This window comes from Eurosta solidaginis, chromosome 4 (genome assembly GCF_040869045.1).
Source record: "Eurosta solidaginis isolate ZX-2024a chromosome 4, ASM4086904v1, whole genome shotgun sequence".
NCBI classification, from domain to species: Eukaryota; Metazoa; Arthropoda; class Insecta; order Diptera; family Tephritidae; genus Eurosta; species Eurosta solidaginis.
This window is the reverse complement of record NC_090322.1, coordinates 172,904,052-172,931,938: the sequence shown is the minus strand read 5'-3', so window position 1 is coordinate 172,931,938 and position 27,887 is coordinate 172,904,052. Positions and strand designations below refer to the sequence as shown.

At 36.7% G+C, this 27,887-nt stretch overlaps 1 protein-coding gene across 6 annotated transcripts in view; it reads right to left on the bottom strand.

Annotated features, from left to right (window-relative positions):
• rdgA (retinal degeneration A) overlaps nt 1-27,887 on the bottom strand; it is a 1,310,388-nt gene that overhangs the window by 1,223,925 nt on the left and 58,576 nt on the right. For all 6 annotated transcript variants that reach the window (XM_067783802.1, XM_067783806.1, XM_067783805.1 and 3 more), the window contains exon 2: nt 26,593-26,807. The gene's annotated coding sequence lies outside the window, so the exon portion shown is untranslated. The remainder of the gene's footprint in view (nt 1-26,592; nt 26,808-27,887) is intronic.

Genomic DNA, 27,887 nt, shown 5'->3' with positions numbered 1-27,887 from the left:
AGTGGGCATGAGTTATGAAAAGCAATATTACAAGACAGAGTGAGTTTATACAGCACGGCATCCACAGCAGTTTCGGATAACGTCGGAGGTGCTCTGGTCAGAATTTCATCCAGCTTGGAACTATACAGTGACTCATCAGGAGAGAACTGTGTATACACGTGGTCAGAGAAGGAATGATCAAAGATAACATACCGGCCCGTTACCCGGACGGCCAGAACAACAACAAAAACATCTTTAGAGACAAGAGTCAGGTCCAAAACCGCGTTCCTTACAGCAGTAACAAAGGTGGGGTCATCGCCCCTATTACAGATAAGCACATAAATCCTCGTTTAAAATAAAAACAAAAAGTGACTCACCTTTTTAACAATATTCTGATTTGCCTTGGGATTATATAGCACATATCAGCAAGGTGGAATAAATTTAGGACTTATATAGGTACCATAAAGGCCTGTGCCAACAACTTAAAGGATCTCATGTGTCGTTTCTGAAAGCTGTTGGACTTGTCCGAGAAGGCAACTAAAATGCATTAAAGAATTGGGAACAGACGAATCAAATCTGGCATAGTTTTTAGTGTAGTACCGTCATAGCTGTGGCAAATTTTATCAAATATCGCACATCACAATACAACACTTTCACCCGATATTAGTAAACAATAAAACAAAAACAACAAAACAACAACGACGACAACGTAAAAACAAGCTAGACACATACTCGTACATCTTAGCTGGAAGATCAGAGCAGTATTCGAAATCCAGACGCTTGTAATAATAATAATAATTGGACGTTGTGGCACCGCTCTGTCCTCAAGTGGCCCAATGACACCAGGCTAATCCTGTTCATTATTTTTTTTTTTATTTATTAACGAGCCGGACCCGTGCGCATCTTGCGCAACCAATATAAAAGTCTCTTATCAAATATCAACAGAAATCAGCTATTCTATCAATAAATTAAAACTTACAGTTCGCGCTGCCATCTGGCGTATGGTAGCAACTGCCGCACAGTGGACCGAAATTGAAAAGTTGGGACTTAGGACTTTAAATGTGCATTTTCGTATTGTGTGATCTTTTTCCATAATTTATTGTTATATAACATTTTTTCGTAAAACCTAATTTAAAAAAGTTATAACACTTTTAGTAACCGGGTTTCATATTGTAAGATCATAAATGCAACCATGTCAACTAATGTAACAGAATAAGCAAAAAATACAACCATGGGAACTAATTAATAGAATAAGCATAAATACATCACTGTAAAGGAAGAAAATGGAAGAAAAAGAAGATGGTGGACTTCCGGTTCATTATTAGATTGAAGACCGAAAAATAAAGTACTAATATTATTAATCCTAACATTTCTGCTATTTTATTAACCATCGAAGGTAGAAATTACAATATCGACATACCCTAACGAGCATATGTGTACATCTAGGTATTTTTTCCAATTTCCAGCAATTTTGGCTTCACTAAAATAATTTTTACTATTTCTCAATAAAAATATGTATTAAGGTCTAACCCAAAAGCTTTCAATTTTATTTTAAAAATTTGTGCAAAATTCGCGAAAACTCGACGAAATTTTTTCAAATTTGTGCAAGAAAACAAATATACTATCACTCAAGAAATGAGTGCGATTCAATTCGAAATCGACAATTTAACGGAAACAAAATGTGAAAAAGTTCAAGTCAGTCACTCATTAGTACTAACCATGATTGATGGAAATGCTTCATCAATTTTGAGTGATACATTCACGCAACGTTGTGAAATATGTAAGGCTACCCCAAAAGAGATGAACGACCTCACTTGAATTTTAAACATAGATGTTGATATTTACAAATATGAGATGTCAGCTCTGCATGCGATAATTCGGTTTATAGAGTATATTCTTCATATGTCTTACCGATTAGAATTTAAATCGTGGATAGCGAAAGGAGATAATAAATCCAAATTGGAAGAAAAACGGAGCGCAGTACAGAATTCTTTCAGAAACCAGACTGGTTTATTGGTAGACGTGGTAAAGCAAGGACACGGTACAACGAATGATGGAAATACCGCTAGACGATTTTCACTGACATTAAAACTACCGCCTCTATAACTGCTGTTAGTGAAAATCTCATTCAAAGATTCTCTACAATATTAGGGGCACTTTCATGTGGGTGTCCAATAGATGTACAAAAGTTCAACATGTACGCCAGAGAAACCATTCGAGTTTACGTCGAACTATATGAATGGTATTCCATGCCTTCAAGCTTCAAGTGTGCATAAAATTTTAGTACATGGAGCTTCAATAATAGAGCATTTTGGTTCCATTCCTATTGGAAAGTTGTCCAAAGAAGTCGCTGTATCCAAAAATAAAAATTTTAGAGAATATCATCGAGACTATGCAAGAAACATTAGCCGCAAAGCCACAAATGAGGACATTTTAAATAATTTGTTAGTTACTTCTGACCCATTTATTTCATCGAGGAGATCGAAATTACCTAGTAAGCATGAGGAAATATCCGAAGAAGTGAAATCTCTACTACTCCTACCGCAAAACCTCGACTATGATACAGAAAACTAAATATTTTAGTTTCTCAATTTTAATTGGGTGCGAATATAAATACTACATATGAAGCGCAACATTTACTTAAAATAATAAAACAAAAAATTTTTTATTTTTTTGTTTGGTCATATACCTATATATATATATTAGGGGATTTCATGGACTATTGACCGATCGAATAATTTGTGCTTTTAATTACTCTTTTGGTACTAACGAACAAGCTAGAATAGCTAAATTTTTGATTTGAAACTTTTTTGGATTGTTAAATATAACTTCAATATAAAAACATTAAATGTATAATATGAATTATCAAATATTTTTTTTTTTAAATTACCCAAAATTAAAAAGTGATTCGCAATACTAAGATTAAAACAAAAACCAAAAAAAAAAAAAAAAAACAAAAACAAAAAAAAAATATTTTTGTTTTTAAAATCTACCCAAAATTAAAAAGTGATTCGCAATACTAAAATCAACAAAAAAAGACAAAAAAAAACACGAACCTTTTCGAACCATGAAACCGAGTACATTGCATAGTATATAACCCTAAGTATATTAATAAATTTTTTGTAAAGTTTTGAGGAAATGTGAGGAAAATGAGTTAACGGTAAAAATGTGATTTTTCCCATACATAAATTTTTTTTATTTGCTATAACTTTTTTGTTTAAGACTTTATGAAAAAATCCTCATATATAAAAACGTCATGTAATGAGACTTAAAATCGATCCCCATCAAAGTTTTTGTGTTATTAACTAATATTTTTTTCATTTCCCTAAGTCCACTGAAAGCCAAATCCAGTCCACTGTGTGCCGGTAATGCAGTGCAAATATTCACAATAATCCCATAGTACAAATAGATTTCTTTGTGTGTTCACAATCGTTTTTTTTTCACAAATTATTTTAATAAAATATAGCTAAACAAAAGCACTACGACCAAAATTGCCCAAAGCTCGCTAATAGCCCGAATCTCCATCTTTATAACCAACACTTTATTTTGAGATTTGGAATCCAAATAAGAGCGAAAAAGGGACCCGTACACAAAAACAGCAATTAGAAATCTAATATATAAAATTCTTCTGTCACGGTTTTAGAGGCTGAACTCCTCCGAAACGGTTGAACCGATTCTCATGAAATTTTGTGAGCATATTGGGTAGGTCTGAGAATCGGCCAACGTCTACCTTTTTTTCGCTACGTGTCTACGTGAGATCAAAACGTGGACCCGGGTACCCCTAGAATGTGTTTATACAATAAGGATGTCAAATGAAAGCTGTTGATGAGTGCTATAGTACAGGATAATATTCATACAACTGGGAGGGTAGGGTCTCGAGATATGGCCCAAAACGTGGACCCGGGTACCCCTGGGATGTGTTTATACAATATGGTTATCAAATGAAAGTTGTTGATGAGTGCTATAGTACAGGATAATTTTCATACAACTGGGAGGCTAGGGTCTCGAGATATAGCCCAAAACGTGGACCCGGGTACCCCTAGAATGTGTTTATACAATATGGATATCAAATGAAAACTGTTGATGAGTGCTATATTACAGGATAATTTTCATACAACTGGGTGACTAGGGTCTGGAGATATAGGCCAAACGTGGGCCCGTGAACGCCAAGACAGTGTTTTTACATTGTGGGTATCAATTTGAAGCTGTTGATGAGTGCTTTAGTACAGGGTAGTTTTCATACCTATTGGTGACTAGGGTCTCGAGATATAGGCCAAAACGTGGATCAGGGCAACACTAGGATGTGTTTATACAATATGGATATCAAATGAAAACTGTTGATGAGTGCTATAGTACAGGATAATTTTCATACAACTGGGAGGCTAGGGTCTCGATATATAGCCCAAAACGTGGACCCTGGTACCCCTAGGATGTGTTTATACAATATGGATATCAAATGAAAGTTGTTGATGAGTGCTATAGTACAGGATAATTTTCATACAACTGGGAGGCTAGGGTCTCGAGATATAGCCCAAAACGTGGACCTGGGTACCCCTAGAATGTGTTTATACAATATGGATATCAAATGAAAACTGTTGATGAGTGCTATAGTACAGGATAATTTTCATACAACTGGGTGACTAGGGTCTGGAGATATAGGCCAAACGTGGGCGCGTGAACGCCTAGACAATGTTTTTACATTGTGGGTATCAAATTGAAGCTGTTGATGAGTGCTTTAGTACAAGGTAGTTTTCATACCTATTGGTGACTAGGATCTCGAGATATAGGCCAAAACGTGGATCAGGGTAACACTAGGATGTGTTTTTACATTATGGGTATCAAATTGAAGCTGTTGATGTGTGCTTTAATACAGAGTAAGTTTTATGCCGCTGGGTGTCTAGGGTCTAGAGATGTAGGCTAAAAATTGGACCCGGATACACCTAGAATGTGTTTTTACATTATGGATATCAAATTGAAGCTGTTGATGTATGCTTTAGTGCAGAGTAAGTTTTACACCGCTGGGTGACTACGGTCTCGAGATATAGGCTAAAACATGGACCCGGATACACCTAGAATATGTTTTTGCATTATGGATATCAAATTGAAGCTGTTGATGTGTGCTTTAATACAGAGTAAGTTTTACACCGCTGAGTGACTATGGTCTCGAGATTTAGGCCAAAACATGGACCCGGATACCCCTAGAATGTGTATGTATTATGGATATCAAATGAAAGCTGTTGCTGAGAGCTCTAAAGTTCATTGATATTCGATTTAGTCGCATCAACCTGGCAAAACTGATAAATATGCATGCGAAGCCGAAATAAAGACAAGAATTAATAATACCCACATACTTATTTACATACGTCCCATTCGAGTTGCCTGTAATTTCGCATATAAATTTGCCTATATTAGTATTTACGATGCTTTTTTCAGGGAAGTATACCAGAGACGGACTGGGACTGGGACTGAGACACGGAATGGGACTGGAACAAAATACATATCACCCTATGGGACTGGCAATAAGAGATGAAGACTAAGGAGAAATGAGAGAAGAGAAAAGAGAGAAGGAGACTGAGAAGAGATAGAATGAGACGAAGATGGAGATGAAGCGAAAAAGACGGAGGGAGGAGTGAATAAAAAGATTAGGAAAAAGTGTAGAGGGTAGGGCAGAGTTAGACGGAAACAGCTTATTAAAATGTATGCAGATAGACCAAATTTAGGGCAGAACAACGTCTGCCTGGTCTGCTAGTAACATATGTATATGATTTTATTACATACTAGCAGACCAGGCAGACGTTGTTCTGCCCTAAATGTGGCCTATCTGCATACATTTTAATAAGCTTTTTCCGTGAAACTCTGCCGTACCCCTCTACTCTTTTTCCTAATCTTTTTATTCACTCCTTCCTCCGTCTTTTTCGCTTCATCTCCATCTTCGTCTCATTCTATCTTTTTCTCAGTCTCCTTCTCTCTTTTCTCTTCTCTCAAATTTTTCTCCTTCTTCTTAATCTCTTATTGCCAGTCCCAGAGGGTGGTATGTATTTTGTTCCAGTCCCATTCCGAGTCTCAGTCCCAGTCCCACTCCGAGTCTCTGTCCAAGTCCCAGTCCTAGTCTTAATCCCAGTCCCAGTCCGTCTCTGGTATACTTCCCGGAAAAAAGCGTCGTAAATACTAATATAGGCAAATTTATATACCAAATTTCAGTCAAATCGTATAGGGCGTATGTAAATACTTAGGTATGTAGGTATTATTAATTCATGTCTTTATTTCGGCTTCGCATGTATATTTATCTGTTTTGCCAGGTTGATGCGACTAAATCGAATATCGCAATGAAAATTACTTTAAAGCTCTCAGCAATAGCTTTCATTTGATATCCATAATACGCATACATTCTAGGGGTATCCGGGTCCATGTTTTGGCCTATATCTCGAGACCCTAGTCACTCAGCGGTGTAAAACTTACTCTGTATTATAGCACACATCAACAGCTTCAATATGATACCCATAATATAAAAACACATTCTAGGTGTATCCGGGTCCATGTTTTGGCCTATACCTCGAGACCGTAGTCACCCAGCGGTGTAAAACTTACTCTGTACTAAAGCATAGATCAACAGCTTCAATTTGAAACCCATAATGTAAAAACACATTCTACGTGTATCCGGGTCCACGTTTTGGGCTATATCTCGAGACCTTAGCCTCCCAGTTGTATGAAAATTATCTTGTACTATAGCACTCATCAACAGTTTTCATTTGATATCCATATTGTATAACACATTCTAGGGGTACCCGGGTCCACGTTTTGGGCTATATCTCGAGACCCCAGCATCCCAGTTGTATGAAAATTATCCCGTACTATAGCACTCATCAACAACTTTCATTTGATATCCATATTGTATAAACACATTCTAGGGGTACCCGGGTCCACGTTTTGGGCTATATCTCGAGACCCTAGCCTCCCAGTTGTATGAAAATTATCCTGTACTATAGCACTCATCAACAGTTTTCATTTGATATCCATATTGTATAACACATTCTAGGGGTACCCGGGTCCACGTTTTGGGGTATATCTCGAGACACTAGCCTCCCAGTTGTATGAAAACTTTCATTTGACATCAATATTGTATAAACACATTCTAAGGGTATCCGGGTCCACATTTTGGCCTATATCTCAAGACCCTAGTCACCCAGGGGTATGAAAATGATCCTGTACTATAGCACTCATCAACAGCTTTCATTTGATATCTCAAGACCCTAGTCACCCAGGGGTATGAAAATGATCCTGTACTATAGCACTCATCAACAGCTTTGATTTGACATCCATATTGTATAAACACATTCTAGGGATACCCGGGTCCACGTTTTGATCTCAAGACCCTAGACACGTAGCGAAAAAAAAGGTAGACGTTGGGCGATTCTCAGACCTACCCAATATGCTCACAAAATTTCATGAGAATCGGTTCAGCCGTTTCGGAGGAGTTCAGCCTCTAAAACCGTGACAGATGAATTTTATAATTTTTTTTTTATTTTGTGTACAAGCGAACAAGCATACTAGGAATATTTATAAAGGGCGATATGCAAACGCTTGAGGATTTGCTGGAATTTAACGACTGAATTGTGGCGAAGTACTCTAAAACGTGAATTGGTACAACTTCTTTTAGTGGTGAATGAATCTGACTATTTGTTCGCAGTATTTGCACATATTTTTTTGACAAACCAGTAAAACGAAGCGATAACAATAAACTAAGAAATAATCAAATTTTTCACAACACATATGAGGTTTTGGCGTAATGAATGCTCTGCTTGCCCGACCTGTATGGAGGTAAACGAAAATGCTAAGCTTTATATTGCTATTTCATTGTTCTCGTTTACTTCTCGAACGCTGAAATAATAAAAGTCATTATGTCACTTCCGTGTTAACTAAACGGCTTTTTAGGCATTGCGGCGAAAATGATGGTGAATGAGGAAAGGTATATGTTTAAGTAACTGTGGGGTTCCCAAACGCTGCATATCCACACCCACGCCAAAAAAATCTACTAGACCTTTTTTGTGATACATACATTTTATGTCTAAATGTGTACAGGCTTGTCAAGGTTCCACTTAAGCACCTACAGATGCCACAAATACCTACACATACAATCGCGCACACACACATATGTGTATTAAGCTTTTACATACGCATAAGACAACGATGATTGCGCATAAGAATAGTTGACATTTTAAAATTCTTTAGAAAAACTACCCATACACAAGCTTATTTAGTTCTTAGAGCTTATCCTTGAAATTAACAAAGCGTTTTTCTGAAGGTATGCCAGTGGGTTCGTGGTTCGAATGAATTGCAAATATTGTTGAGCGTACATTGCGTACACATCTGTAAAGCCATAAAAAAGTCAGAGTTGTACTAGTTAAACAACAACATTCATACAACAATAGTTTATGTATAAATGTTTTAGAGGTGGGCTCGGAATATTGGGATATGCGGTAGGTATGGTAATAATCTCGAAATAGCAGTATCGCTGTGCTGTATGATAAACCGAAGACGAGCGGAAGAAGAATTATCAGGGTTTTGAAAGATTAAATAAAAATGGCTGGAGCAGCACGTACTCATAAAGTTCGATGTGCAAATTAAATAATGTTCGCTCAAGAGTTGAAGTTAAAACTAAATGAAGTAAATTTTACCGATAACAAATAATGTCAGGTTATTCGAAAAGAGTCGGACTTTCAGCGGTAGCAACCGATACCGACGAGATATTGTTTTATTGTCGGCTTATTAACGAGAACGAAATTATCACAGAGATATAAATTATAGTGTTGTCGGCTAGTCAAAGCCAAGTCATCGGCTTCTTCTTGTTCTCTTATCGTCTTCTGGTCGACAGGATGTGTTACAGTTTTTATATTAAAGTTGTATCGATATCTGTTTCAAAAGTGATGAGTCGTCCACGCCAATAGCAAATAAGTTATATTCGATAAAGAACCGACAAAATTTTAATAACAAATTCATAACAAATCGATAACATTTCGATAATAAATCAATAATTTTTCGATAACAAATTGATAGATTTTCGATTAAACGCCGATAAGTCGTCGATAACAAATTTATAACAATCCTATTTGTATTACGTTGGCATATCTATACCTTTTCGTTAACAAATAGATAAAAATTCAATAATTAATGCACAACTTTTCGCTATCAAACCGAAATTTATAAAAACTTGATAGTTCATCGATAACCTTAACTATCCATAGCAAATTTATAATTCTTCGCTAAGAAATCGATAACACGTCAATACCTCGTCGATAACACAACGATAAAAACCGATAGATCGGCGAAAGGTATTGGCTAACACGCCCGTGGCCTGTAGATAACAAACCGATAGGTCATAGTGGCATGGTGGTAGCGGAATATCCCTATCACACCGACAGTTTTGGGTTCAAGTTAGTAAAAAGTTAGATACAATCTTTTTCAATAAGAAAAAAGTTCTTCTAAGCGTTGTAGCCCCTCAGCGGTGGTTAGGCTAACATTCCGTGTGTATTTCTGCTATGAAAAGCTTCTCAGTGAAAATGTATCTGCCTTGCAGCTGCCGTTTGGAGGAAGTCGGCATAAATCATGTAGGTCCCATCCCACCAAGTTATGGGAGAGTTGGAAGCGAAGCTCTAAATCTCTTCAGAGGCAAATTGCGCCAAAATTTTATTATTTTTCTTATAAATCATAGTTAACAAACCGTTAACACAGCGATAGATTGATAACATGCCGTCCAGTTTCGATTACGACTTCGTTTGACTCGGTTTTGAATTCTATTCCTCGTTTTTTGCCTTTTTTCTTTCATTTCGTTTTATTTTCTGTCCTTTATTTTTCTTTCTTTGCCTTTTTTTGGCAGCCGCTACCGCGACGATAACTACAAGCCTCGTTATTATTATTCACATCATCGTGGTTCGTTATTATACTGCTACTTTCCTTTTACTTGCTCTTCTGCTTCAACTTCTCCCACTTACTTCTTCTTTTCCTTTATCGTTTCACTTTCTTCTTTATATATCATCTGCCTTGGTTAATTTCTCTTGCTGTCTGATTTCACTCATATCAACTCTACCACGAAAATTTTTCCCACATTACGTTACAGTCAAATAACTGCAGTGTAGTGACCTACACTAAGGCTTACATTCAGGATTCCCCCACAACTATCGATCTTCGCCTATATAAATTAAACACTCAAAAACAATGCGTCAAAGCAAGAGAGCCATATTGCCGCAAGTGAAGTCCGTGTACACGGAATTCCATTTAGGGAAGGATAAAACTTAACAAGTGTCTTTCATCACCTCTGTTCCACTCTAAGATTGCAACCAATTCCTATAATGAGCATTTTTCGGCTACGGAAACTAGACAACAGCGTGACAGATCCGGCCGAAATAATCAAATTTCAGTCGCCGACAGACAGAAACAAATTGCTAAAAAGTATAGGCACCTTTAGGCTCCAAAACAATCCAAACATCAAGGGTCTGCAATTAGTTCATGTGGGCATAAATTCAAATGCTCCGAACGCCAGGCTTGAAGCAATACATAGCTTGGATTTTCTAGAGCGTCTTGAGAATACCGGCGAAGAAAGCGCGAGTTCCTTTCGAGTTGAAGATGCGCCAACGAATAATGATAAATAAATTAATTTCTATGTATGGTATATTACTTAAGTTCTTGAGTCTCTTCGTTTCCGTCTTTATCTCTCCCTATCATACTTGTAAACAATTATTTATGTTGTCTTTATTGTTACGCATCGCAGAGCATTCTTTATATCCCATAGATAGTGATGGTCCTAGACTATAGGTTGTCTAGTTCCAAAGACTGCTTACATACACTGTTGCGCGTACTCAGCAAACGTACTAAAGGACTCAAAGTCATCCATCTCAATGCGCAAAGCCTATATAAAAAGCTGGATGAATTGAGATTCATATCTGAGGGTTCTGATATAGATGTTATATGTATTTCCGAAACCTGGTTTTCTTCATGTCACAAAAATGATTTGGTGCAACTAAATGGATATCAACTTTTCAGTGCTGATAGACGTGGTCATGGTGGTGGTGTTGCTATATATGTCAAAAGTAGTTTATCCTGTAAACTTTGCTGCAGTGCTAGTCCAAGTTATTCTGTCGAATATGTGTTCGTAGACGTGTTCTCTGTAAATAATGAAAGGCTTCTTATCGGCTGTGCATACAGACCTAATCGTGGAGTTGACTTCTCTGGCTTTATTGAATTTCTCGAGCCTCTACTTATAAGCTATGATAATATAATCATTGCTGGGGATTTCAACTCCAACCTTCTTGTCGACTCAACTCTAAAGCTAAGTATGGAGCCTCTTGGACTTTTTCCCACCAATTTAACTTCACCTACACACTTTACTGACTCAAATTCTTCTTTGCTGGATTTATTTTTTGTGAATGATCCCCTGAAATTGCTCCACTACGATCAATTGTCGGCATCTTGCTTTTCAAAACACGATCTGATATTTCTTAGTTACAACTTTCAAACGTCACACATCCAATGTTCCTTTACGTATCGTGATTTTAGAAGCATAGATTACAGTTCCCTTAATGCAGTGGTGGAGTCGGTCGAATGGAGCTTGATTCGTACGCTGACATCGGTCGAGGATCAGGGATCATTCCTACAGAACCATATTATTAGGCTTTTCGACAACCATGTGCCAGTGAAACTCAAGGCTGCTGCACACAATAATACCCCTTGGTTTAGTGCCAATCTAAAACACTTAATTCACCAGCGTAACCTTGCTTACTCACGATGGAAAAGATACAAAACCTTGGAGGCTCACAACTGCTTCAAAGCAGCTAGGATCGCTGCAAACAAAGCCATTAGGTCAGCAAATCAGAAATTTTATAATAACAAGTTTAGTGCTGCTTTGAGTTCGAAGGAAACCTGGAAGTCATTGGTATCGGAAAATCCAAATGCGATATTTCTGTCCTCCGATAATCTGCCAATCTCAACTGACAATATATGTGCTGACAATTATTGTATTCGCGCTAATGTTGATTGTGGTCCTCTTGAGTTTGCTAGTGTCGATGATGGTGATGTCGTTCAAGCCATTCTTTCAGTAAAGTCTAATGCTATGGGGTTCGATGGTATATGTCCGAAATTTTTAAAAATAATTCTTCCTAAAATCCTTCCTCACTTAACCTACTTGGTTAACTCTGTGCTGACGTCTTGTGTATTTCCCAAATGTTGGAAAGTTGCTAAGGTAATCCTAATCCCCAAGCAAAACAAGGAGTATAGACCTATAGCTATTCTGCCTTTCCTTTCCAATGTCGTCGAACGAATTTTGCACTGCCAGATAAATACTTATGTGCAGGATAATATCCTTCTCACAGATTCCGAGTCTGGACCTGAAGTCAAATCGTAGCTGTAAAACGGCGCTCCTATCGGTGATAGAGGATATTCGAGAACAAGTTGACAAAAATTTTACTGCTTTCCTGACTCTTCTCGACCATTCAAAAGCGTTTGACTCGGTCGACCACACCGTTCTCTGCAAGAAGCTGGACAACCTATTTAATTTCTCCAACTGTGCAACAGCCCTCACCGACCGAACTCAGGCAGTAAGTGTTGGTAGCAGAAAGTCTGACTTCGTCAGTGTTTTAAGAGGAGTCCCACAAGGCTCAATCCTTGGTCCCCTGTTATTTGTTTTGTATATAAACGATTTGCCTGGTGTTCTCAAGTATTGTAATATTCACATTTATGCTCACGACGTACAATTGTATATGTGCTGTCCTAGTGATCGTACCAGTTCATGTATTAATAACTTAAATTACGATTTATGTCAAATTGGCACGTGGGCTTCTATGAACGGCTTATGTCTTAACCCTAAGAAGTCGAAATGTATAGTCATTCATAGAAGGTCACTAGATAAAAGTGGAATGGAAAATTTAATTTTAGACAACACTATTATAGAATACGTTGACATGGCAAAAAATCTAGGTGTAGTTTTTAACAAAACCTTGACATGGAAAGATCACATCTTCCGCACAGTGGGAAGAGTGTATGGGATGCTTCGTACACTCTGGCTTACACAATATTTTACTCCGTTACATATTCGTCTACTAATAGCAAAAGCGTACTTAATACCTACGCTGCTTTATGGTTGTGAGGTTTACTCTAATTGTGACTATGTTTGTTATAGGAAACTTAATGTTGTTTATAACAACATTGCTAGATACGTCTATGGGTTGAAAAGACTTGACCACGTCTCTCATCATGCTTACAGGTTGCTAAACATTTCTTTCGATAACCTTATTCAACTTAAAACGCTCACTACGCTACATAAATTAATATATATGAAGGAACCTGACTATTTGTATCGGAGGCTAAATTTTCTCCAGTTGTCTAGATCTGTTCTCCTTACCCACTTCAGACATCGTATGCTAATATTTGATCGCCAGTTCTTCATTACTTCCATACGTCTTTGGAACTCGCTCCCTTCTAGACTTAGGCTTATAAGCAATGCTCTGCTCTTCAATAAAGAATTAACAAGTTTCTATAATAACCTAGACAATTAAAATACTGATTTCTTCTAACAAATGTACTCTATCATTCGTTTATTTTATTTATTTACTATTTATTAAATATATTATTTATTGTAACCTTTTCTTAGCCATAGTCATTAGCTTTAAGTTTCAAGTTTAAATTGTTCCTATTTTATGCCTTTTACCGACTAGCACTGTAAAATAATTTTTGCCAAATTTTTGTGCTGGGATGAATTGCCTAATAAATACAAATACAAATACAAATTCTTTCTCCCTATTCATCTCTACATGTTTTATAAAAAATGGTCAAGCCGTATCCGGACGATTACGAAAATTTTCTATGCCGTGTTGAGCAGAATTGAATTTTAATATTTAGCTCCATGTCCACCTCTAGTATGTACGTATGTATATGCATATGACTTATTTTGTTTGGTTGATTTTCCGACAGGGTGGATAAATGATGTATATTGGAACGATTTTCCGTCATCCCTTGTCAAATTTGGTTTTGAGACAAACCGGTTTCGGCGTTGTGCCATCATCAGTGTCGATTTTCGTTCTGATCTGTTGTTGTCATTTGTCCTGTATTTATAGTTCGTAGGTATATGAGCAGGTATTGTCAAATTGATGCTTGTGTATATTTAGTTATGTGTATGTGCTGTGTGTTCGTTCAGAACCGAGGGTGGTTTACTAATCGATTTGTGTGGCTGACTGGGGTAGGTAGAAATCTGTGATTTTAGTCGTTTGGACCAATCTATGTGCCATGTTAGAATCTACTATATTTGTTGCATTTTTTATAGCAACTTTGATTTGTTTTTGGTATTCATCTGTGGGATCCTCTCTCATTCTACGACATTTCATTTCCTCTATGAGATCCTCGGTTTTGGATATATATTGCTCTTTTTCGATTAGCACAGTGGTGTTTCCTTTGTCTTACCTGCGGATGCCAGCATAGTTACATAGGACAAACAGGACGGCAAATAAGAACGAGGTTCAGAGAACATATTAGAGATTACAACAAAAAAATACGGAATCCAAACATTATACCCGAGTCTAACTTCGCGAATCACATGGTCGAGAATGAATGTTCCCCAGCAAGCATCAATAAAACAGTCAGGGTTCTTCACATACAAGAAAAGGGCCGACGTCTCAACGTACTCGAAAACATGGAAATCTACAAACAGAAAACATTCGACGGTAGAATAATAAACGAACAGATAAACACCATTTCTGACACAATATTCGAGCCTTTAAAACTTGTTTACAGGAAACAACTTAATCACACAGGTACAACAGACAAACGCACAACAACAAATAAACACAAAACAATTAACACACCAAAACAAAAAACCGACAAAGAAGGTCAAACGACTAAAATCACAGATTTCTACCTACCCCAGTCAGCCACACAAATCGATTAGTAAACCACCCTCGGTTCTGAAAGAACACACAGCACATACACATAACTAAATATACACAAGCATCAATTTGACAATACCTGCTCATATACCTACGAACTATAAATACAGGACAAATGACAACAACAGATCAGAACGAAAATCGACACTGATGATGGCACAACGCCGAAACCGGTTTGTCTCAAAACCAAATTTGACAAGGGATGACGGAAAATCGTTCCAATATACATCATATATGCATATGCTTTAAAATACTTTGTATATATCGTTAACAGAGAACAGCACTTACGCTCACCTAATCGCAATGACAGGGAAATATTTCACGACGCACACTCATTTGCATTGTTACTTTAAGTCACATACTAAAGTATGTTGGTTTGCTCAGGCGAAAGCCTATGAACGCGTTTCGAAGCCTTATATGTGAAAAGGGGGGAGTTAATAAGCGTGGCACCAACACGAGCACCAATAATATATAAGCATGTATTCGTGTTAGGAATAAAATGAAATTTTGGACTACCTAATATATAAAAGCTGCAATAACCTCAAATAGTTGGACAAGTTTTTAAATTGATTGAAATTTTGGCGGGGCAATGTCCAATGAGAGTCCGTGCGTACGTCTCAACATACTGGAAAATGTCTCTTGCTGTAGCAGCATGAAGGATGACTATGTGAAATCATCGGGATATTCCATGCTTGACTTTTCGGTTTTTGCTTTTGTGGTATTCAAAGCTTTTCGTTTTTACACAACGATTATATGGGTAGCTATAGCTTACATCGCCGTCATCCACTACTCAACCCCACTTCACTTATCCTTAAAGGTTTTCATGATATACATTTTGGAATTAACGTTTTCATCGTTGATATCGCAGGGGATCTTACTGAATGCGTTCATAACTATATACAATTCCATCTCAACGATCCCGGTCTGATACAGATATGGAGCGCATCATACAAAGACTAGCAAGCGAGACATCTAAGGTTTTGATCACAACGTATAAGGCAGATAACACAGGTCAACAAAAATAATTTTTTTTTGTACATGGGTTTTGCCCTATATATTCGGATTCTATGTTCAATTCTATAAAAAAAATTGCAAAAAATGGCGGCGGGTAGCTACCTGATGCAGCGATGCATCGAAAAAAGATCTACTTAAAGCACAACATACTCATCTTAAAAAAAACCAAAAACATGTGGCTGAGAAACAGTAAAAATGAGATAAAAGGTCCCAGATACACATGATTTTAGGTAGATTTGGCAATTCGTTAAGTACATATTAAGAAACTCATCGAAACTTTTACTGTCGGATTGGCAGGCCTAGCAATAGAGCATGCCAGCTACCTTTAAGAAGCTGTAGTTTCTTGGGTCACTCGTTTTGGGCGACACTATGTTTTTGCATATCACAGAGGAATGATGTCTTCGAGAAGTTGTAAACGAGCGGCTAATTCGTTTTGCTATATATGTGGCGAATGTATTAAAAGAAGACAAAAAAGGTTTGATTTAACTAAAAACACAAGGATTTGCGAGACCTACCTAGCCTACTTCGGTCTACCTGTTAAAAACCAGGACAAAAAATGGGCTCAACATGTTTCATGCAACTCTTGCAGAAGCATTCTGGAGCGTAAGTTTATTTTCTCTTTTTTATTGTACTAACTGTTTCATATATATATACATATATCTACATATATATATAATTGCATAATAACTGAAATTGTTATGAAATGCTTTACGTTTTATTATAGTTTGGTACCAGTGTGAGAAAAGAGACATGCAGTTCGCAGTGCCGAGGATTTGGAGGGAACCGAGTAATCATGAGACTGATTGCTATTTTTGTGTAGTGAAACCACTGAAAGGGAAAAGTTTAAGGAAAACAATATATCCGGAACTACCATCGAGATCCGCTTCAGTACCACATTCGGAACAAAATCCTGTACCTGATCCACCTGTGTTGGAAAAGCAACTATTCCCTCAAGGCAGCTTTCAAACACCGAGTTCATCTGCATCCGTACATTCCGAATTTGTTCCTCAATTTGAACCAGGAATACCACATCTCATCAACTCTGAAGATCTCAATGACTTAATAAGAGACTTAAATCTATCAAAAGACAAAGCAGAGTTATTAGCATCGCGGCTTAAACAACGAAATTTACTTACTTCTGACGTTCGAATATCTCGGCAAAGAAAGCGTCATGAAGAATTTTCTTGTTGCTACAGTAAGGAAGATAGACTCTGTTTTTGCTATGACGTGAAAGGTTTATTTGAAGCAATTGGTATTCCTTGTAATACAAATGAATGGCGCCTCTTTATCGACAGCTCAACAAAAAGTCTAAAAGCAGTTCTACCACACAATGGGAACAAATTTCTATATATTCCACTGGCACATTCCATACACCTCAAAGAAAATTATGACAGTATTAAAATGCTAATAACTGCAATCAAATATACGGAATACAAGTGGGAAGTTATTGGAGACTTCAAGATGGTTTATTTTTTTACTGGAATGCAAGGTGGATATACCAAACACTCCTGTTATCTTTGCCTATGGGATAGCAGAAATGATGCCGCCCACTATCGCCAAAAACATTGGCCTGAACGTACTTATTATGGAGTGGGAAGCAATTGTGGATCCTAAAAATATATTGATGCCGCCATGGCATATTAAATTGGGCCTTATTAAACAATTTGTGAAGGCTCTTAATATTTAGTCTAAAGCTTTCAAATATTTGCAGACTTTTTCCAAAGCTGTGAGAGGCGAAAATTAAAGCTGGAGTCTTTGTCGGCCCTCAAATAAAAAAAATTATGAACTGCGATATTTTTCCGGACCTACTTAGCAACGAGGAGAAACTAGCGTGGAAAAGTTTTAAGGCAGTAGTTCATGGTTTTCTTGGAAATCACAGGGATGAAAATTATGATGAACTGGCATGATTACGAATTTTTCCGCCATCGGATGTAGAATGTCGCTAAAGATGCACATGTTACATTCACATCTGGATAAATTCAAAGATAATATGGGAGCTTATTCAGAAGAACAGGGGGAGCGATTCCATCAAGATATAATGGAGTTTGAGAAACGCTACCAAGGCCAGTATACGGAAAGCATGATGGGGCAATATATTTGGACGTTAATAAGAGAAAATGTTAGCGAATATGGCAGGAAAAGCAGAAAAAAAGCATTTTTAAACATTTAAACTGTATTCTAAAACTAAATTTATAAGAATAAATCTTAAATTGATTTTTACTATACTAGAATAAATCAAACCTATGTCAAATTTTGATGAATTTTCATGTTTTTCGTTTTTCTCATTTTTTTCGAACAAAACCAAATCAAAAACTTGTTTATGTTCATATTCTTATTTCTGGGTGCAATAGCAATAAAGAAAATAGACGCACGACCCATGTACAAAAATCTTGTTAACCTGTGAAATGGACTGATGGACTAATGGCGATGCACTGTCTGAGTCATACTTGTCACGCAAAGGAACGTGGAGAGGAAAGAAATGAATGTCAATGTAATTTATTGTATTTCGTATTTATACTAAATAAAACAGACCCTGATGAAGACGTTAACATGTGTCTAAACGCGTAAGATCAAATAAATCCGTGGTTTTGATTAAAATAGCCGGGAAAATGCAATAAACATTCTTGTTAGATTAGCAACCCGCGGACATATTAGCATACAAGGAATCAAATTCTCGGCGTAGCCATGTAAGCCGAAGAAGAGAGACGCTGCAAGAAAAACGCTACTTATAGGGCCATGTTGCGTACGGGCGCGGCAATGCGAAGTATATTGTGAGGCGAAGAAGCAAGAAAGACGCCTACTTAGAAGGAAAAAACGTGAGGCAGAGCGTGTGAAGAGATAGTAATAATGCACGAAAATTATACCGCGGAATCCGGCGGCTAACGGAAGGTTTCAAGACCGTGGTAGATTCTTGCAGGAACGATAATAGCGAACTGGCGTACAGAGTCTCCTTAAGTTGTGGGAAACAATTTCCCTCATAGTTAGCTAGTAGGAGATGAGATGAAGACGAACCTGATACCTCAATCGCCGATAATGGAATTTACGTTCAGGTACACGACTTTGACGAAGTGAGAATGACAATATCCCGGTTAAAAAATCGGCAGACACCAGGTAATGGCGGAATACCCGCCGAGCTGTTCAAACACGGAGGTAAAGAGTCAACGCCTATGCTAAATATGGTCGGATGGGCCCATGCCCCCAGATTGGAACTTAAGTGTATCCTGTCCAATCCACAAGAAAGGAGATCCCACAAACCGCAGCAGTTACTGCGGTATCAGCATGCTTAATATCGCATATTAGCATACTGTGCGAAATACTGAAGCGCATAGTCAACAAATTAATTGGATCTTACCAGTGCGACTTCAGACCTGGTAAATCTACTATCGACCAGATCTTCACGATACGCCAGATCCCGGAGAAGACTCTCTATAAAAGACTTCAAAGTAGCCTTTGATAGGTCGAAAAGAAGATGCTTGTATGCTATGTCTGAATTTAAGTTCCCTGCAAAGTTAATAAGGTTCTTCCATATGATGTTGAGCAACACCAACTGCTCCGTAAGAATTGGGAAGGACCTCTCTCGAAGTAATCTAAGAAAGAATCGATGCATTCGTGTCTTGGCAGCGACGTCAATGTTGACACATATAAATTCGAGACTGTGAAGGATTTCGTCTAATTGGGAACCAGAACAGTAAAAACAATGTCAGTTTAGAAATCTAACGTAGAATAACTCTTGCTAAGATGTACTACTTTGGACTGAGTAGACAATTGAAAAGTTAAGTCCTCTCTCCACGAACAAAAAGTCGCTCATCATACCTATCCTGATGTAGGGCTTGGAATCATGGACGGTGTCGAGAGAATATGAGGTGCCCCTTGGAGTATTCTAGAGAACAGTTCTTCGAAAGATGTATGGTGCTATCCGTGATGCCGATGGCGAGTATCGAAGGAGGTATAATGATGAGCTATATGAGCTTTACGCAGATATGTCGATAGTGCAGCGAATAAAAACTCAAAGGCTTCGCTGGCTAGGTCGTTTCAGTCGACACCACAGTTGGGAAGCAGAGGGAGTGGCAGCCCTTGACTTGCCCTCCCTTGATGCTCCCAATCAGCGTCAATAATCGTGAAAAACGACCAAAGCAGTTAAGCGCCAATAAATGATGATGATTATGGTGTGTCATCCGTAAGGTGACCTGTAGAAGTGGACGATGGGTCAGCAGATTCGTTAGGCACGTACTTAGCTAAGTAAGAAAAAATAAAGATTTTTTCTCATAAAATAATTTTTCTATTTTCACAACATTGTGAATGCCCTTATTATCGAATATGTTTGCTTTTTCAACGAATTTTACATAAATAACTTTAAGTAGATAAGTATTTTTTGAAAACAGAAAACTGTGCTTTGCTTCATAAATCCCATGTAAGTATATAAGCATTTAAGTACACTTTGATTTTCACAAAATTTATAAACTTTTTTTTTTACTTTTAATTTACTTGAATAATACGAAAACTTAAACAAAAAAAGTTTGATCAAAATCAGTGCTAACAACTTTGACGAGTTTTATCCCATTTCAGTTAAGTTTCCAGCAGACAGGTGTAGAATATCGCATGAAATGAATATTGATAAGCGATTAAGTATTAGATTTTGCACCTGAGGATGAAGTCGAAAATCAACATTATTTTTTGGAGCTAAGAAATTGGAGGGCTGTTACATCAAGTGAGTGATTATCCGAAAAAATTGGCTCATGAGTGCGTACAATTGGCTGAGGTATAACCAACTTTTTGTTTGCGTAGGCAGCTGATTGAACTAAAGGAGAAAATACGCAATAAGGAAGTCTATAGTTTCATAATCGGCTTTGATTACAAATATACGCATGAATAATTTTGTATGTAAATATGTTGGAGGCTAGATAATCATGTTCTTATTTACATGGGCATAGCAAAAAAGACTCACGAATATTTTACTGCTCTGGAAGAGATTGCTTGGAAAATTTAAAGATCCAGCTCTTTAGTGCTTAGAATTATTGTATTTTGTAGCCAAAGTAAAGCAGAAGTTGTAAGAGTTATTTGCTATTTCCGGCACACAAATACCGGCACACGACCTCGTTCACACTACTGTGAAGGACTTAAACATCCCGCATACCATGCCCCAGATTCTCAGGGAAGTAACCCAGCCACCTAAGTAGCTTAATACCGCAGATTGATAGCTATAAACTTTACCTTACGTTTTTCTCTGGCTTAAAATTGAAATATTATATATAACTAGTGCCTAATATACCCCCTTCCCCTACCCACCTATGACTATGTATTATTTATGCTGTCTATCCAGAATTTCTTGAACAAACTATTTCATAAGAACTCCATTTTAATTTGTTAAAAGGTATTCATCATCAATACAAATGCCCAAAAAATAGACCTAGGAACATCCTACATAAAGTTCTGCATACAGTCTGGTTCATATTATATTTACTATATATTTTTTTAAATAATGAAATTTGGTAAGAAGACGGTTTTATTACTTGGACATATTTTGAATGAGAATATTTTTGAAGAGGTGGGAAAGGGCAGGGGGTTCAGGTTTACGGCACAGAGTATTAAAGTAGCCATTTCATAGAACTCATGGTCCCCTTCAAAATAAAATTAGGTAGAAAGACATTATTTTGAATTAGGTATATATTAAGATAAAGAGAATATGTTTTCAAAAGTGGGCATGGTATCTCCGATGAGCGTAAACATTTTTAAAAGTCGCCTTTGACGCTATAAGTCTAGAACATTTTCCTCCACCGCTTTATGGGATCCACTGAAATTTTGGCGCAATATACTCCAGACCGTGAGGGGAAGACACAGAAGGGATTGGCGAAAAATTATGGGGAAAGAGGAGCAAGGAAATGCTCAAAGGGAGAGGAAAGAAATAAATATAATATGAAAGGAAACAGAAGAGAGCACTGTAAAGAGGCCTAACGATGGGCAGAAAGGATGGATAGGCAAAAAACCGGAATACGGTGGGGTGGTCAAAGTAGCTTTAGACTAGGAGAATATGAAAGAACGTTGAAAAAAAAAAACAGTCATAAAGATGGAACGCGAAATGATTTGTACAGAGAACTTTGAGAGGGAAGACGTGATAATTAGAGCAAGCGAAAAGACTGCAATGTGATGTATCACACACCGATCACAAACAAGAGATAACCATCGCAGTTGCGGTACTGTAATACGAAAAGTCCGGCAAGTTTTACATGTAGATTCCGTAGGGGTGACTAATTGCCACCGTATAAAAACTATGGTGGCAGATTTGCGAAGGGTTGAAGAAACTAATCTTTTAACAACAGTATGACGGCAGATCTCTAATGCGCCACGGTTTAAACATGCATATATAAACTTTGAGAACGTTGTGTAAACTTGGTACAAGGTTGAGTTTGGGATAGTTTCGCGATGATTCTTATATAATTTCAAGGTTATTTCCGAATCATCTGCAAACTATTTGGGGATTATTTATGGGACTATTTTATTTTCAGAATCATTGTAATCATGCATATTTCAGTTTCCGGTTCATTAGAATGCTGTTTGGGGTTCAATGCTGGACTTTAGCTGAATCATTTCAGAAATATTTTCGATATGATTTCAGGACTGTTTGGGGACTATTTACGCATTGAATTTGCGACCATTTAAGATTATTTTTGGAATATTTTCCCAATTATTTTCGAGATAATTTCAGGGTAATTTCTCGACTGTTTCAGATTGTTTACAGAATTGTTTCGAGATCATTGCGAAACAGCTGCAATATCGTTTTCGGAACTATTTAATGACTATTTCTAAATCGTTTCAGTATTTATCCGGCACAGTTTTGAGATCGTTAACAGGATCATTTGGATCAGGAATTGGGATCATTTTCAGAATCATATTGTGACGAATATTAGTATCACTAAGCGATACTACCATCACTAAGCCGATACTAAGCAGTATGTACATAAACAAATCAATCACCATCTACACACATACATACAAGGCAACAGAGAGATACTCACAAACGCATGTCATCATATGTGTGTATATGTGGGGTATTCCATCCCATTTCGACCAAAAAAAGTTATGAATTTAAAAAAAAACACCGTTTTTGTTTTCAAAATGCTATAACTTTTTCAAAAATTGACCGTTTGGGATCTTTTTTTTTTAATTTGTTTGTAAATGTACTTTTCGGAAAGAATACAAAAAAATTTTTAAAGTTTTTTTTTTGTTATTTTTCAGTTTTTCGAGATTTTTCGAATTTCGACATTTTTTTTTTTTTCATAAAAAACTTCAATCATTTCTGCAATCATCCCGACTAATCCCGGAGTGGGCCGGTTATTATTATTTTTTTTTTATTTAATTGAAAAAAAAAAAACTTTAAACATTTTTTTGTATTTTTTCCGAAAAGTACATTTAAAAACAAATTTTTTAAAAAAAAAAAAGATCCCAAACGGTCAATTTTTGAAAAAGTTATAGCATTTTGAAAAAACACCGTTTTTTTTTAATTCATAACTTATTTTGAGTTGGACACCGTTTTTGTTTTCAAAATGCTATAACTTTTTCAAAAATTGACCGTTTGAGATCTTTTTTTTTAAATTTGTTTGTAAATGTACTTTTCGGAAAGAATACAAAAAATTTTTTAAATTTTTTTTGTAATTTTTCAGTTTTTCGAGATTTTTCGAATTTCGCCATTTTTTTTTCATAAAAAACTTCAATCAATTCTGCAATCATCCCCACTAATCCCGGAGTGGCCCGATTATTATTTTTTTTTTTTTTATTTAATTTAATTGAAAAAAAAACCGAAAAGTACATTTAAAAACAAATTTAAAAAAAAAAGATCCCAAACGGTCAATTTTTGAAAAAGTTATAGCATTTTGAAAACAATAACGGTGTTTTTTTAAAAATTCATAACTTTTTTTGAGTTGGATGAAAAAATTTGAAAAAATTCTGAAAAACGTCTTTCGTAAGCTAGAAAAAGAAGAAAAACTTTCAGCCAATTCTAAAGGGGTCGGGTTCAAAATTGGTCGAAATGGGATGGAATACCCCATGTATATTATGGATACAAATTACAAATATACGTGTATATAGCTGGTAAACAAGCATCAGGTTCACGAAATTACTAGACCTTAGAAGAAATGGGTGAACGAGGAAACCGAAGAGTATAAAAGCAGCACAAGCTGAGGCATGACTAAGCAGTTTGATTTAAGCACGCTATTGGTTGCGAACTATAAGTGTTATTGTGAAGTACTTTCAAAGTAGTCTAATAAAGACCATTTTGCATTATTGAATATTGGAGTTAGTTATTCGACAATTTAGCGATACGAACATTAGTAGTAGGTTGCAAATAAGCAGAAATACCCTAAATTCGTTACAATATAATATTACTGTTCTGCTCCACAAGAGGGTGTTCTAGTATTGTATCCGTTATCCGTCAGGTGAACTTTCTTTGAGAGGAAATCGTTACTATTTTTTGAATCGTAATAGGAGAAAGATAGATGTAGGGTAGATATATAGATAAATATATGTAGACGTTATTTAAATATAGATGTAGAGTGGTGGTGTTATAGCGATAGAGCAAGAAAGTGGGGTAATAAGCTTAAAGGACAGGGAGAAGGTAAGGGAAGATGAAATTACAATTTCCAATAATTTGTGTTGCATCGTCTGCGGAACTTAATACTTTTTAAAACTTTACGAGGATTAATTTTGTAGAATATTTTCACCAGTTACCTCTCACGAAAGGTTTCTAGTCCCTGTTTAGAAAGTCAGCACATGAAATGTTCTATAAAAATTTCACCAAGAGCTACCTCGGAAGAAATTTTTGTACAGGGAACGTGAAATGCCAGAAAAAAACATTGATTCTTTTTCAGGTATATATGTATTTCATTAGCAGGCTATGCTCTTAACACTTAGGAACCGCAACGCGTGGAGACGCAGTCACTTGCAGGATTATAAATTACTTCGCAGGGAACGTAAAGAGCATCGTTCCGATCACTAGATGACTAGGGTCTTGAAACCCACAACAAGAATCTGATTATTTTTCAAATGTATTTGTACAAACGAATCAAATGAAAGCTGCTAATAAGAGCTTTAATATAAAGGTAAACTTTTCGCGATATCTCGATCCGTTTGCGAGATATAGGCCAAAATGTGGTTCAGGGTTATTATCTATCTTCTATATAAAATTATCGTATAACAGTGTTTGTGGTTGAACTCCTTTGAAATGTCTCGACCGATTCTCATGAAATTTTGTGGGCATATTGAGTAAGCTCGAGAAACGGATTTTATCTAATTTTCATACTACAAAATTTTAAGGGTGGAACACCCCCTTGTTTTTTTTTAGGCAAAGCTTTTTGTTCTTATTTTTTTATGAAGGTTGGGTTAGGTTGAACTGGCCGGTCAATAAGAACCTCACATAGACTGAATGTGTCCATAGTGTTGCCAGATTTTGTTTGATGGCCAAACGGAAGAACCCCAATCAAGTGCCAGGACATAACTGTGTTATAGAATAACTCCTTCCTCTTGGTAAATACTAGCAGTTTTGTAGGAACCAGCTTAATTGCTGCCTTGAGATCTGTCAACTCTGCCGCCACTAATAGCTGGAACCTTGACCTGGCGAGCGCAGGACACGAACACAGAACGTGCTCAACCGTTTCTTCCTGCCGCTCACACTTCCTACATGTAACGCCAGAAGGCAGTGTCCAGTCAGTATGCCCATTGTGAGCCTTAAGTCTTCTCTCTTCAGAGATATGAGCCACTTTGTGAGTCTAATATCGGGCTTTGCACATAATCTTAGAAATTTTGCAGGACCGCTTTTTGGCCACGCCTTTCCTGCTTGATGGATCATATGGAACTTTATGAAACAGCACTCAAAAATATGTACATACAACACTATGGGACTGGGGCTGGAACTAGGACTGGGTCTGGGGATAAGGGATGGAGAAGAATAAAAAAACTAAAGAGAAAAAAACGAGGGAAGGAGAAAAGAAGCCATGGAATAGAGGGAGAAGGAGAAAGAGACGCATAGAGAGGAATGAATAAAGGATAAAGAAAATTGAGGGAGAGGGCAGACAACGTCTGCCGGGTGTGTTAGTATTAAATAAAGCATGATAAAATGCTTGCATACTTTAAGGCGTCAAATTATGATTTTTTCATACTCTGTGATCTTTCCGCTTCTTTGTACAAAAGCAACACTACTGAAAATTGCAGAAATGCAAAAACTTTATAGGTGTTATAAATTTGACATGTACTGTATTTGCTTATACGTATAGAGCTACGTAGATAATCACAACAACTCAATTGGATTGCTAAGAAAAAATCCCAAATTACTAATCAGATTATTGTATTTACAATAGATAAGGGAATCACAAATTCTGTTAAAAAAAACGATAAATGTAAAACATATGATAATAAATGCAGAGAAGAGTTTAAACCTTTAATCGGCTTAAATAATGTGTTTGTTGTCTGAATAAATACATTTTGTAAGCATAAACCAGAATACAATATATGGGTATATTATATTTCTGCTAAATATGGTAAAAAGCTTACATTTAAACAACTTACTTTTAAATTTGTACAATTTTTTTTTTTAGAAAAATCCTAAAATTGTTCGCCATAAATTGCTTCAAAATCAATAATATATTTTTATATATGTTTGTGTTTGTTTATTTATAAAACCTACCTTTTACCGCTTCCCGTTCTCTAATAGCACGCATCCATAAATCGTTTTATTAAATTTCTGCCACTGTAGTCGAATTTTTGTTGTTGATAATTTTCACTTTTTTGGTATTTTTTTAAATGTATTTTTTGTTTATGCCAGTTATGTACATTTGTATGTATGCATGTATGTATATATATAATTTTTGCAATTTGCACACTTTTCTGAATTTATGGGCGCTATAAAAATTTGTTTAAGAGAATTTTTAAAATTATTAAACTTTTTAAGCTGAAATTCGAGGAAGCGATGAGGAAAAAAGCTTTCAAATAATGTTATTAAAAAAAAAAAAAAAATGTAAGGCGCGATAACCTCCGAAGAGATCTAAGGCCGAGCTTCTCTTCCAATTTGCGTCGTGCTCCTCTTGATTTTTCCCTACAAATTGGCCGGACGGGACCTACATGTTTTATGCCGACTCCGAACGGCATCTGCAAGGCAGATGAGTTTTCACTGAGAGCTTTTCATGGCAGAAATACAATCGGAGCGCTTGCCAGACACTGCCGAGGGGCGACCCCGCTTAGAAAAATTTTCTTCTAATTGAAAAATCTTATTTCTAAAATTTTGATGTTGCTTTGCCCGGGAGTTGAACCCAGGGCATACGGTGTGATAGGCGGAGCACGCTACCATTACACCACGGTGGCCGCCGATAATGTTATTATGCCAACAATAAATAAAGCTTTAAGACGAAAGGCATTAATGCGAAATAAATCTGTGATGGCAGAGTAAAGAAACTTATGTGGTGTTTTAGTGAGGAAGCGAAATCATATTTGCAAGGAGTACATATCGAAAACTTGCACCGGTTTTTTTGTTCAAGCAGAAGTCTCAGTTTCGTATACAAAATTAGCTAAAAATAAAGACTGTTCGTTGTTCATATCTTGTTATGTAAACCATAAATGAAAATAGCAGTGGCACATTTTTACCAGATTTCGCCCATTAAGTTTTTTCTTTTTTAACACCCTTTTATTAGCCTCACCTGTATGTTTGTATACCCCCTGCGGGCTAGGGGAAAAGAGTTTACCCGAGGTAGGTATGTTGATCATAAAAGGCAAATGTGAGTCATCTTATTAGTGACGCTTAAAGCGTAACAAATTGCTGTCATCGTATTAGTGACGTTTTTAATATGGCTAACCATTCATGGAGTGGTGTTTACTCAAAAGGGAGCAGAGTGGACGTGGTGTCTCACCTGCGCGATCCTATCACGGTCGATAAAAACTGTACCGTGGGGAGCATTACAAGCTAATTGTAACCGGAGACAATGTCTT